The sequence below is a fragment of the Hemitrygon akajei genome, chromosome 13 (assembly GCF_048418815.1).
Source record: "Hemitrygon akajei chromosome 13, sHemAka1.3, whole genome shotgun sequence".
NCBI lineage: Eukaryota > Metazoa > Chordata > Chondrichthyes > Myliobatiformes > Dasyatidae > Hemitrygon > Hemitrygon akajei.
In genome coordinates, this window is record NC_133136.1 from 99036094 (window position 1) to 99050921 (window position 14828).

The 14828-nt window shown below is 40.4% G+C and overlaps 1 protein-coding gene across 2 annotated transcripts in view; it reads left to right on the plus strand.

The window, feature by feature from the left end:
- ndst3 (N-deacetylase/N-sulfotransferase (heparan glucosaminyl) 3) overlaps positions 1-14828 on the plus strand; it is a 986629-nt gene that overhangs the window by 381488 nt on the left and 590313 nt on the right. For both annotated transcript variants that reach the window (XM_073065158.1, XM_073065159.1), the window contains exon 3: positions 12779-12842. The gene's annotated coding sequence lies outside the window, so the exon portion shown is untranslated. The remainder of the gene's footprint in view (positions 1-12778; positions 12843-14828) is intronic.

Genomic DNA, 14828 nt, shown 5'->3' on the forward strand with positions numbered 1-14828 from the left:
GTGTTGAAAAGCTTTTATAGCATTTTAGATGTCAGACTTTCTCATTATTTGGATTCAACCTTGGTTTAACAGCAATCTATCACTTCCTGAGTCTGAGGCTTTGGACTCTAGTCTCTTCCAGAGCTCTTGGCACGTAATCCAATTTGACAGTCAGAGAGTCAGGAGAAACGTCTTTCAGAGCATCAAACTCAAGACCTCATCTGCTCTGTCAGTTTGCTGAAAAAGATCTTGTGAGACTATGGAAAGGAATAAGGGAGGTGCCCTATTCCTAATCCTGGCAATATTTCCATAGACCTATAGATTTCCTTTCATTCTCTTCTGCGAGAGAGGTCTCATCTATCACCTGCAGTTTGGAAACACTTGGGGTTAAACAGGCTTCAATGCACCTTTATGTTCAAAGTACAGCACACATATGTAGTGGGCATTCTAAAGTCATATAGTAAAAACAGGCTATAACATGCAAATTCGTGAAGCATTCCATATTTTTTGGCATTAACAGCGGACCAATCGATTTGTAGAGAAAGAGAGAGCTTCACATAGGTTAGGGAGAAAAGTTTGAAAAAGGAGCATTTCGTGGGGCTCGGTGCATAGCAATACTGGGTATGACTGCAAGGCTGGTCTTCTGTTCTAAGTGTCAGATGTGGGATGTCTGGGAGACTTCCAGCCTCCCTGATGGCCACACCTGCGCCAGGTGCATCGAGCTGCAGCTCTTTAGAGACTGAGTTAGGGAACTGGAGCTGCAGCTCGATGACCTTCAGCTTGTTAGGGAGAGTGAGGAGGTGAGAAACAGGAGCTACAGACAGGTAATCACCCCGGGGCCACAGGAGACTGATAAATGGGTGACCGTCAGGAGATGGAGACCACCCCTGTGGCTGTCCCCCTTAACAATAACAACTCTATTTTGGGTGCTATTGGGAGGGGGGAAAACCTATGTGGGGGAAGTAACAGTGGCCGTCCCTCTGGCACAGAGTCTGGCCCTGTGGCTCGGAAGGGTAGGGAAAGGAAGAGGATGGCAGCAGTGATAGGGAACTCTATAGTTTGGGGGTCAGACAGGCGACTCTATGGATGCAGGAAAGAAGCACAGATGGTAGTTTGCCTCCCAGATGCCAGGGTCCGGGGTGTTTCTGATCATGTCCACAATATCCTGAAGTAGGACGGAGAACAGCTAGAGGTTGTGGTACATATTGGTACCAATGACATAGGTAGGAAAAGGGTGGAGGTCCTGAAAACAGAATACAGGGAGTTAGGAAGGAAGCTGAAAAACAGGATCTCAAAGGTAGTAATCTCTGGATTGCTGCCTGTACCACGTGGCAGTGAGTATAGGAATAGAATGAAGTGAAGGATAAATGTGTGGCTGAAGGATTGGAGCAGGAGGCAGGGATTCAGATTTTTCAGTCATTGGGACCTCTTCTGGGGCAGGTGTGACCTGTACAAAAAGGACGGGTTGCACTTGAATCTGAGTGGGACCTATATCCTGGCGGGAGGTTTGCTAAGGCTATTGAGGGTTGGGAACCAAAGTGGATGAGGATGGGGGTGTTGGAGCACAAGTAGAGACAGCTTGTACGGAGTTTGTGAGCAAAGATGCACTCAGCCTGATGGTTTGAGATGTGTCTGTGTTAATGCAAGGAGTATCATAAACAAGGCGGATGAACTTAGAGTGTGGGTCGGTATGTGGAACTGTGATGTTGTGGCCATTACAGAGACTTGGATGTTTCAGGAGCAGGAGTGGCTGCTGAGTGTGATAGTCTTTAAATATTTCAAAAAGAATAGAGAGGGAGGCAAGAGTTGGGGGTGTGGCATTGCCAGTTTGGGATGGGTTCATGGCTGCAGAAAAGGAGGAAGTCAAGGAGGGATGGTCAACTGAGTCAGTGTGGGTGGAAGTCAGAAACAGGAAAGGGGTGCTATAGACCCCCCCCCCCCCCCAATGGTAACAGAGATATCGAGGAGCAGATAGGGAGGCAGATTCTGGAATGGTGCAATAATAGGGTTGTTGTAATGGGAGATTTTTAACTTTCCTAATATTGATTGGAATCTCCATAGTGCAAGGGGTGGAGTTTGTTAGGTGTGTTCTGGAAGGTTTCCTAACGCAATGTGTAGATAAGCCAACTAGAAGACAGGCTGTACTTGAGCTGGTTTTTTTCAAATGAACTTGGTCAGATGTCAGATCTCTCGGTGGGTTAGCATTTTGGAGGTAGTGACCACAACTCTATTTCCTTCACCATAGTGCTGGAGAGGTATAGGAGCAGACAATTTGGGAAAACATTTAATTGGGGTAGGGGGAAATATGATGATCTTGGGCAGGAACTTGGGAGCATAAATTGGGAACAGCTGTTCTCAGAAAAATGCAGAACAGAAATGCGACGTGTTCAGGGAACATTTGCATGGAGTTCTGCATAGTTAAGTTGCATTGAGACAGGGAAAGGATGGTAGAGTTAAAGAACCATGGTGTACAAATTATGTATAAAATCTAGTTAAGAAAAGAAAAGCTTACGAAAGGTTCAAGAAACTAGGTACTGTTAGAGCTTTAGAAAATTACAATGTTGAGAGGAAGGAGTTTAAGAATGGAATTAGGAGAGCCAGAAGGGGCCATAAGAGGCTTTGGTGAGCAGGATTAAGGAAAACCCCAAGGCATTCCACAAGTATGTGAAGAGCAAGACAATGAGCCTTGTGAGTATAGGACCAGTCAGGTGCGATAGTGGAAACGTATGTATGGAGTTGGAGGAGGTAGCGGAGGTACTTAATGAATACTTTGCTTTATTCACCAGGGAAAAAGACCTTGGCAATTGTGGAGATGACTTACAGTGGACTGAAATGTTTGAGCATATAGATGTTAAGAAAGAGGATGTGCTGAACTTTTGAAAAGCATTAAGTTAGATAAGTCACCGAGATGGGATGAGATATTCCCCAGGCTACTCTGGGATTTCAGTAAGGCATTTTATAAAGTTCCCATGCAAGGCTCATTCAGAAAGTAAGGAGATTTGAGATGCAAGGAAACCTTGTAGAGATAACCCAGGAAATTAATGATCAGCGAGTCTGACTTCAAGTTGTTGGAGAAGATCCTGAGAGGCTGGATTTATGAGCATTTGGAGAGACATAATCTGATTAGGGATAGTCAGCATGGCTTTTTCAAGGGCAGGTCGTGCCTTACAAGCCTGATTGAGGATGTAACAAAACACATTGATGAAGGTGGAGCCATGGATTTCAGTAAGGCATTTGATAAGGTTCCCCATGCAAGGCACATTCAGAGAGTAAGGAGGCATGGGATCCAAGGAGACCTTGTTTTGTGGGTCCAGAATTGGCTTGCCCACAGAAGACAAAGGGTGGTTGTAGTTGGTTCATATTCTGCATGGAGTTCGGTGACCAGTGGTGTGCCACAGGGATCTGTTCTGGGACTCCTCCTCTTTGTGATTTTTATAAGTGACCTGGATGCGGAAGTAGAAGGGTGGGTTAGTAAGATTGCTGATGACACAAAAATTGGGGGTGTTGTGGATAGTGTGGAGGTTTGTCAGAGGTTACAGCAGGACATCAATAGGAGGCAGAACTGGGCTGAGAAGTGGCAGTTGGACTTCAACCCAAATCAGTGTGAAGTGGTTCATTTTGGTAGGTCCAATTTGAAGACAGAATATAATATAAATGGTAAGACTTTTGGCAGTGTGGAGGATCTGAGAGAACTTGGGGGTCAGTGTCAATAGGACACTCAAAGCTGCTGCACAGTTGACAGTGTTGTTGAGAAGGCGTACAGTGTGTTGTAATTCATCAACTGTGGGGTTAAGTTTAAGAGCCATGAGGTAATGTTACAGCTATATAAGACCTTGGGCAGACCGCATTTTAAATACTGTTTTCAGTTCTGGTCAGCTCACTAAAGGAAGGATGTGGACACTACAGAGAGAGTGTAGAGGAGATTTACAAGGATGTTGCCTGGATTGGAGGGCGTACATTATGAGAATGGGTTCAGTGTACTCGGCCTTTTCTCCTTGGAGCGACGGAGGATGAGAGGTGACCTGATAGAGGTGTATAAGATGATGATGTGCATTTATTATGTGGATTTTACTCAGGGCTGAAACGGCTAATGTGAGGGGGCATAGTTTTAAGGTGCTTGGAACTAGGAACCAAGGAGATATCAGGGGTAAGTTCTTCACACAGAGTAGTGGGTGTGTGGAATGCACTGCTGGTGGCGATGGTGGAAGTGGATACAATAGGGTCTTTTAAGAGCCTCTTGGATAGGTACGTGGAGCTTTGAAAAATTGAAGGCTATGTGCTGGGGAAATTCTGGGCAGTCTCTAGAGAAGGCTACGTGGTTGGCAGAAGAGGATTGTTTTGCAGGAAGCTTGCATGGGCCTGTTGGAAAGAAGGGTGTCTTTTTGCATTGTAATGATGCCAGTTGCATATCCAATAAGGGTCAAATGCCAATGTTCAATCAAACCTAGGGTCTTTGGTGACCTTCTGCCTAAACTTGGGCCAGAATAAAGAACTGATGAGTTATTGACTGTTCAAAATGTTATTGCAAAGAAGTAAAGCCAGCAAGAGGAATAATTTAACTGCAATTAAAAATATATTTTTTATGTAAGCTTTCAGAAAAGCAAAAACAGAATATAATTTCAGTTCTAAATGACTGGATAAACTTTTGAACTTTGTAGTTTTAACATTCTAATTGAATTAGAAGGAAAGTGCTTGGAAAACTGGTGGTTTTGAAGGTAGACATGACTTTGAAATTATACCACAAACTTGGCAAATAGTCGTAACTACACATTTCACAACTTACGCCAGTGATATTGAAACATAATTCTGATTTAGAAATATTCCTTCATTTTGAAAAGCTTCCGAAACTGACATTTAATGATAGAAATTTTAAATATCAAATATACATGGCTGATAATTTGCAGCTTCATTTGTAGTAGCAGACAGCACTAAGAACTGCTGATGATTTACAATTTTTAAATGGAAATTACATAACCCTATGGTTTTTAATTTGTAACCCTTATGTGTTGAATTATTTAATGCAGCAGTATGTCACTACTTCCAATTTCTTAAGAGTTTAGTGAAAGTGAGTGAATGTAATCTGTTAAAGTAAAGCCAGATTAATTTTGGAGTGTTAAATCATTCTGTGCTTAGGTAGTCAGTAATAACAATAATTAGAGATCTGTATCATGTCTCAAATAATTGCTTTCCCTTATTTTATTCCTAAATAGGTAGACCACCTTCTTAATCACCCAATGCTCCCTCTTTAAATATTTCATTATTTCAGTTACTCAGATCAACTATCATCATTTTTAAAGAAATGTTGATGTCCAGTTTTGAATTTCCTGGACTCAAGTAGTGAAAACTATTTATTCCCCCATTCACCTTTGCCATATTTAGCATATCTGTCACTTGAACATGATACTTGCCCTTTGAGAATTTAGGATGAAATCGTGTTAGTTATTCCTATAAAAATGCCAATCGCTTTGCACTCTGACCAATTTCTTTTCCATAAAAGATCCTTCCTCTTCTTAATTTGCATTTTCTCTTCCTTTGCTAATTCATATATATGCCGTTCTCTACTTGTTAACAATAAAAAAACATAATGTTGGAAATGCTCAGCTAGACAAGCAGCATCTACAGGGAAAGGAACTGCCAATAGGGGTGTTTTGGTTGCCATAGTATAGAAATAACAAAGGGAATATCTATGATAGAGTGGAAGTTAGGTTACACAGTTGCTGTTGATGCCATGAAAAGAGGCATTTATGATGCAACATCATCTATCTGTTACATTGTCACTCTCCACAGATGCTGCAATATTAGCTGGGTATTTCTTCCTGGTGGATTGTAAATAGAGTGACAGCAGTGTATTTGGGGTGGGGTGGGGGTGGTGGAGAAAAGCTGGAAATGAGATGCAGAACACAGCAGTAGCTGGAAATCTGAAATCTGAAATCAAAATGAATCCTGGAAATCCTTAGCTGATTTCACAGCATCTGTGGAGAGTGAAATAGTGAGACAAGGCTTCAAGTAGATGTTGCATCAGAAATGGTTATTTCTCACATAAAATCTGGTTGTATGCAATTGCTGAATTCAATATTCATTCCATGAACTGCAGCATACCTGGAAGAGGTGCTGTTTTTCAAGGTTACTTTGGGCTCTTTTGGGTTATTGTGAGAAGCCAAAGACAGAGTGGGAATTAACTAGCAATTGAAAAATCTGATCGGCATTTAGTTTCTTCAGTGTGAAGGAGAATGCAGCTTGAGCACTAAACGTAGGGCAATAGATCAGTGAATTGCTGGAAAGAATGTTTGGTTTCCTGGATGGTGGGCATGGAAGACAAAGAAGGAAAGGTGTTCCTTTTCTGGTTGCATTTGCCAGATTCAAAAGGAGAACAATAGTAGATACAGATGTAAAGGCAAACCAAGGAGTCATTGAGAGAACTGGTCATCAGAAACCTGAAAAAGGCATTGAAGGGCCTTGGTTCAGACCTGGATTCACTTGTGACCTCACATGATCCTATCCTAACCATATGTGCAGGCTTTGTTGCAGCAATCACTGGATTGGAAAGACTAAATGTATTCATTTTCCACCTTCGTTAAATGGGGTGGCTAACTGAAGATTCTGCTTCCATTAAATTTCGCTGCTGTCAGTCTTGGGCCCCTATTTTGAAGTTTTCTGTACAGAAAAAACATTCTCTCCACATCCACCCTATCAAGACCTCTTGAGAGTATGTTTTGATAGGTTTCCCTCTCTGGCAGCTATATACAGTAACTAATATGTGCAATCTTTTCCTCATTAGATAACCCACCCATTTCTGATATTAGTTCAGTCCACCTTCCCTGAACTACTAATACATTAACATCCTTCATTAAATGAAGTGACTAATATTGTACATGGTACTCCAGATGTGGTCTCATCAATGCCTCATATAACTGAAGCAGTGCCTTTTGTATTCAGCAAATGACAGCCTTTTCTAACTCCTTGCTGGAGCTATATATGTGCCCATTGCAAATCGTGTGTTGGAACCCACAAATTTCTCTGCATTCTGGAGCCCTGCAATCTCTCACTATTTAGATAATGGGCATATTTTGATTTTTCCTGCCAAACTGGGCAATTTCCCATATTATACTCCATTTGCCAGATCCTTGGCCATTCACCAAATGCATACTTATTTTTATGAAGCGTACTAATGTCCTGTTCACAATTTAATCTGCTGACTTTGGTAAACTCAACAAGCAGTATATTCAATCAAGTTATTTCTGGAAGTTGTGAAGTTGAGATTCCAGCACAGCTCCGTGTCACATGCCTCTTGTTGCACGTGCAGTTGGTAAAAAGACCCATTTACGCCTACTCTTTGGATTGCTACCCCAGCCTACACAATGTTATATTTCCTGTGCTCCCCACTACACAGAAGTCAGCTACTACCCCTTTCACCTTCCTGATTCTGAAAAATAGCGCAAGAATACTTCCTGCTTTTACTAACGAAAGCAGGGCAAAAATAAGCTCCACTGTAGCCATCACAAGCCTGCTAGGGAGAATAGTGATAGAATAGAATTTCAAAATTTGGCTTCAGACCACAAGGTATGGGAGCAGGATTAGGCCTTTTGTCCCATTAAACTTGTCATTCAGTTGTACCGGATTTTGTTTCCGACCCCTTTTGTTCTGCTTTGGTCCTCTAACCCTTTACCTACTTCACCAGTCAGGTACCCATCATTGGTCCTGATATAGTTGACAGTTCCCTTCTTCCTTACAGATGCTGCTTAGCCTGCAGGGTTTCTCCAGCAAGTTGTTTGTTTGAGATCCAAGCATCTGCAGTTTCTTGTATTTCCAAGAGCCTTTCAATCTGTGCCTTAAATATACACAATGACTTGGCTTCCATAGCCCTCTGTGTCAATGAATCTCACAGCACTCTCTGACTGAAGAAATTTCTCCTCATTTCTATTCTTCCCATTTATTCTGAGACTGCATCCTCAGATCATAGACTCTCTGACTAATGGAAATATCTTCTCCACATTCACTCTATCCAGTCATTTCTGTATCCGGAAGGTGTCTTTGAAATTGCCACCTCATCGTTGTGAACTACATCAAGTACAAGCCTAGAGATATCAAACAATCCTCATACATCAAGCTTTTAATTCCGGGGATATTTTTGGAAACCTATTCTGGACCCTCTCCAGGACCAGCACCATTCCTTAGATATGGGGCCCAAAATTGCTTACAATAGTCCAAACATAGTCTGACCAATGCCCTGTGAAGCTGCAGCAGTATGTCCTTGATTTTCTGTTCTAATTCTCTCAAAGTGAGTGCTAACGTTGCATTTGCTTTTATTGCTGATTCCACCTGCAAGTTAATCATGAAGGAATCCTGCACTAGGACTCCCATTCCCAAAGCCTTTTGCACTTCTGATTTCTGTATTTTCCCCCCATTTAAAAAAAATAGTCTGCACCATTATTCTTACTACCAAAATAAATAACTCACGCATCGATGTCCTGTTCTCCATGTGCCACTTCTTGACACTTGCTCCTACCTTCATGACACAGCCCATTCTTCCACCTCTCTTGATATCATCTCTATACCTTCTGCTCCTTCATCCAGATCATAATTCACAAGCGAAAAGTTGTGGTCCCAACGCTGATCCCTGAGGAACTCCATTAGTCACTGGCAGTCATCCTGTAAAGGCTGCTAGATCCCATCTCTCTGACTTCTGCCAGTCAGCCAGTCATCCATCCATATTTAGCACCCTTGTGCATGGCACCTTGCTGTAAACCTTCTGAAAACCCAAGTAGGTAACATCCACTGATTATTCTTTGTCCAAGCCTCTTGTTAGCTCTTCAAAGAATTTTTATGTATTTGTCAGGCAAGATCTCTTAATGAAACATTACTGACTTTGCCCTGTGCTTCCAATTACTCCAAAATTTCACTTCTAACAATGAACTTTAAAATCTTACCAACTACTGGGGTTACTCTATAACAATTATGATTTTCCATTCTTCTGGGACCGTCCCTGACTCCAGTGATTCCTGAAGAATCTTTAAAGAGAGTGAACCCTCGCAAAGCGGAAGGTCCCAATGGAATACCTGGTAAGGCTCTGTAAACGTGCCAACCAACTAGTGGGAGTATTCAAGAACATTTTCAACCTCTCACTGCTATGGGCAGAAGTTCCCACTTGCTTCAAAAAGGCAACAATTATATCAGTGCCTAAGAAGAATAATGTGGGTTGCCTTAATGTCTATTGCCAGGTAGCACTCACATCATCAGTGCTGAAATGCTTTGAGAGGTTGGTCATGACTAGACTGAACTGCTGCCTCAGCAAGGACCTGGACCCATTGCCTATTACCGCAATTGGTCAACGGCAGATGCAATCTCTATGGCTCTCCATATGGCTTTAGACCATCTGGACAACACAAACACCTATGTCAGGATGCTGTTCATTGACTATAGCTCAGCATTTAATATCATCATTCTCACAATCCTGATTGAGAAGTTGCAGAACCTGGGGCTTTGTACATCCCTCTGCAATTGGATTCTTGACTTCCTAACCGGAAGACCACAGTCTGTGCAGATTGGTGATAACATATCCTCCTCGCTGACAATCAACACTGGTTCACCTCAAGGGTGTGTGCTTAGCCCACTGCTCTACTCTCTGTATACACATGTCTGTGTGGCTAGGCATAGCTCAAATACCATCTATAAATTTGCTGATGATACAACCATTGTTGGTAGAATCTCAGGTGGTGACAAGAGGGCATACAGGAGTGAGATATGCCAACTAGTGGAATGGTGCCGCAGCAACAACCTGGCACTCAACGTCAGTAAGATGAAAGAGTTGATAGTGGAATTCAGGAAGGGTAAGACGAAGGAAGGAACACATACCAATCCTCAGAGGGATCAGAAGTGGAGAGAGTGAGCAGCTTCAAGTTCCTGGGTGTCAAGATCTCTGAGGATCTAACCTGGTCCCAAAATATCGATGCAGTTATAAAGAAGGCACGACAGCTGCTATACTTTATTAGATGTTTGAAGAGGTTTGGCATGTCAACAAATACACTCAAAAACTTCTATATTTGTTCCATGGAGAGCATTCTGATGGGCTTCATCACTGTCTGGTATGTAGAGGCTACTGCCCAGGACCAAAAGAAGCTGCAGAAGGTTGTAAATCTAGTCAGCTCCCTCCAGGGTACTAGCCAACAAAGTACCCAGGATATCTTCAAGGAGCAGTGTCTCAGAAAGGCAGCGTCCATTATTAAGGACCTCCATCACCCAGGGCATGTCCTTTTCTCACTGTTTGGACACTACCTCACTTTTTAAAAATATACAGTATTTCTGTTTTTGCACTTTTTAAAATCTATTCAATATATGTAATTGATTTACTTAGTTTTTTCTTTGCTGTATTATGTATTGCATTGAACTGCTGCTAAGTTAACAAATTTCACGTCACATGCCGGTTATAATAAACCTAATTCTGAAAGTCACGACTAATGCTTCCACAGTCTCCTCAGCTGGCCTCTTTCAGAACTGTGGGTATAGTCTATCTGGTTCATGGGATTTGTCCACCTTCATGCCTTTAAGTTGTCGCAGCTTTTTCACCTTAGTAATGACAACTCCACTCACATCTGCTCTCTGACTTTCTGGCATATTACTGGTGTCTTTCACTTTGGAGCCTGTAACTCTCCTATGGCCTCTTGCTTCTTGCTCAGCTGAGAGAGAGCCTTATAAAACATTGTAGAACTATTTGAAGATTTATTTCTTCAGTTAAGCTGTTAGACAGGAACATTATCTCTGCTGTTGTGATGACAATGAAATGTACATATATTTCAGCAGTGAGACGTCACTGCTTGTTTCCATGGAACAAGCAGAGCCTTTCACTGAACATTCAATTCTTAATGAATGATTTAAAAGCTACCACTCTGCAGACATATTTGATTCTTCAGAATTCTGAAACGAGAAGAAAACTAAACAAAAAAGATTTGTATATACTTCTGAACTAGAAAGTTTATTGAAATGTATTCATATTTTTTGTGCTCAGATAAATAAAGTTGCTTTGAGACAAATCAAAGACAATAAGTTTGCAGTGCCCCTTCAAAACAGGAACTCATTTGCAGAAGAAATTGCATCGAACTAGCACTTAGTTTTGATATTACCAGTTAATTGAGCTGTTGAACTGTGACAGTGCAGTTATTCCAGAGTAATAACTCTGAGGGCCTGGTCACTGTGACAGTGCAGTTATTCCAGAGTAATAATTCTGAGGCCCAGTGAAAAGGCTTGGCTTAATAAACCTGGACATTGCAGACTCGCACATTTCAAATATAACAATCCCAATTGACCATTTCTGCAACTTCAGATAAGACGTAATTAAGTTTCAATTCATTAAAATATTAAAATAGAATGATTTATGCCAGTAACGGACAACAACTCCCACTCCTACAAAAAGTTGGATCAGGAAAATAGAAACTGCCAAAATATGTTCAAAGTTCATAATCCCTTAGTCCATTTTTCCTCTGACTGCTTGGGATTTCTTTCGGTGCCAAGATTCCTTCCCACATCCTAATGGCGTGCTGGTTAACAGGTTGATTGGCATTGTAATTATCACTAATGTGCAGGTGGTTAGTACGTAAGGAGAATAAAATCTGAGATGAGTGTCAGATTAGTGTTAAAGGGTGCTTTATGGCCTCTGACAAGCTTGTTTCTGTATTGAATGTCTCTGTAATCCTTTTGTCTCATCTTTCTCATAAATGCTTATCACTCTAAAGGATTCAAACTATCAATCTTTCGACAATTCTTAATTAACTGAGTTTACCATAAACTACATGCTTTACTTTGATTCAAGGCTCATCCATTTTGAATAATGTAGTGACAAACGTGGGTGATATGAAGAAATTTGCATGAACGATGCAATAGATATGAATGAAGCATTAGGCGGCTTGGATGTAGTCAATTTCTCTGCTATATGGCTCACTGACAATGAGACAAAGCCATTCAGGGAAAGCGATGGGAAGTGCTTCTCGTAGATGGGATAGCAGAAGTGTAGAACTCTTCCACAACTGTTGCCAGCTCAATTAATCATCTTGGTCATACTTGCCATGTTATTCATTCCTTGCAGATGGTATTACTGATTGAAGAGGTTCTCTTTCGAGAAACAGCTTTGAGTGGAATTTTGTTCATGTACATAAATTGTGAGAACTAATTTGTTCATCACTTTAGAGATTCTGTGTTGTGATGGTTGTAAGCTAAGTATATTCATCATGTCATTTCTCCCATGAGTCAATGTGTTCCACTGTTTAAACAAAAAATACCTGATTTAATTCATAAAGTTGAAATAAATAAAATGTTGGTTAAATGCAATCTCTAAAAATAGGTTTAAATAAAATAATGGTTAGTCATAAAATATTGGAGGAAGATGTTTACATTACCGGTTCAATTACATAGCTAAAATAAATAATTATCTTTACTATTGCTGAGCAACCACATTAAGAACTGTGGCCTTTGTAATCCACATCTTTAGCATCTTCAAAAGTCCAAGAAACCAATATGTAAAAGTATTACACACATCTATCTGTACAATGCTTTCTTTACAAAACTGCAGTGATGAAATACCTAAAGACTGAAGGAGACAATGAATGATGGAAGTATTTAACTGATCTGTGGAACATTTTGTATCAATGAAACATAAAACTGAAAATTGCTTTGTAAAATTGAGCATTTATTTTCTGAGGCTATTTACTTTCTACAGATCACTAAAGAGGTAACTAATTTGATCAAAACTTTAGGTCTGTGTGATGAATTAATTAATCTCAATTTTTCCTACATTATGTTTTTGTGATAGAGAGTCAATGCCTTTTGTATTGGTCATCAGAAGCTTCCTTTATGTGATAAAGAGAATTTTAATGGTAAGTTGAGTTTATGTCTATGTTGCGAGTTATTAAACAGTTATGTATATTTCTTGGACTTTAACAATCAAATTCTTTTTAAGTTTACTGAAAATATTCTTGTACAAGTATTTTGGCTAGGCTATAGTATAAAATAGGCAATATCATGAAAGCAAATTGACAGGTTTAAACAGAATGCTGCTGCATTTATCATTTATTTTACACCATAAGCTAAGTGAAAATAACTACACTGCTATTGAAAAATATGTTCCGGAATTTGTGTGATGCATCTTTTCGTCTGTCGAACCAACCATTGTGACCTTTTTTTGGGGGAAGATTGCAAGTCTGAATTTGAGAGGGTTTCTGCAGAATTGCTTATGAAGGAATATCATCTTTATGTTCGCAGTAATCTGATATAGTAGAATGCACAGGTTTAGTTCAGGTACCAGTAGGGTGATTTTGATCCACGGTAAGGATGACCCTTGACATGAACGTATATTTTGGCTTTTCGCTACTGCCTTTCAGAAAGTTTACTGACTTTGCAGAGAAGAGAAACTGAAACTGAGATCCTTTCGTTTAATGAAATTGTGTTGAGCAATTTACGTTGCAGATACTGTGATATTTTGAAATACCATGTTCTGACAAAGAACTTTTGGACTCTGTTTCTACTCCTACAAATACAGTCTGGCCTGCGGACTTTTTAAATAGCATTTTCTGTTTCTACTATTTGTACTATAATGTTCAGTCTTTCTCCTTTGATTGCAACAATTGAACAATTTGGTAAATCTAGATGCTAAATGCAATTCCTTTTCTCCTCTATGGCAAAGGAATTTCCTGTTCTCATTCTCTGTTAATTGGCATTTCTGTGGTGCTATTGTAGAGCTTCATTTGCATTCTTCAAGAACTCTATCAAAGATTTTATTCTCAAAGCAGTAATGATTGTTAACTTCCATGCCTATGTTCTTGACTGAAAATTATTTAGTTTTAAAGTGATTAAAATAGATGAAGAACAAACATTAAACATGAACATTTAATCCTGAAGGAAATCAGTACAAGATTAATCTGTGTTATGGTATAATTTGTAAATTCCACCCCCCCATCAATGGCAATGTGAAACCCTCCCTGGATTACTCACTACTCTGTACCCCACCCAGCAAACCCCAGACTCTCAATGGGAGTTACTGCATTCAAAAGAGTTAAATATCAATTCACCAAAGAGCTAGTTGGAGACATCCGTTGCTATTCAATATCTTTGACCAGGAATAAACCCAGTTTTGTGTCTGGCTTAAACCTATGCAGGAATCATTCTGGGTAGTGGCAGGATAGACTGTCAAGGCCACGCACAAAATGTTAGAGGAACTCAGCAAGTCAGGCAGCATACAGTATATGGAGAGGAATAAATAGTCAGCATTTCAGGCTTCATCAGGACCTCCAGCATTTTGTGCATGTTGCCTAATATTTCCAGCATCTGCCGAATCTCCTGTGTTTCTGACTTTCTAGGCCACAATCTGTTCTAGTGCTGTGACAAAGCCATAACATAAATGACTGAAACATCTGAAATACTGCTGTGAAATGACAGGTCAGGCCAGGAAATGAAATGTTTCCTGGATTGAGTCAAAGATGCAAGCTGTTTGACCTAGATTTGATTCCCGGACTGGAGGAGCAGCCATGCTGCTGACAAGGCATCTCGCTGAGAGCTCAAGCAAGCCCTGACACGCTCGTTTGACGCGCACCAGCCTGAACTCCAACCAGTAAGAACTTTTATTCATTTAGATAAGGGAGTTGCTGCATTCTGCTTTGCTGCAATAGTTCTTACCGTACAATTACAGAATTAAAATTGTTAGCACATGCATTTCTGTTGTGTGAATAGCTCAAGCTGATTTTCGTCACAATGTAGCCAGATAAGTACCTTGTATCACGTAATTACAAAAAAAATACACAATCTATTCAAGTGTCAAGTCTTGATACTGATAGCAAGACGATGATTCAAAATGAAGTTTAGGTTGC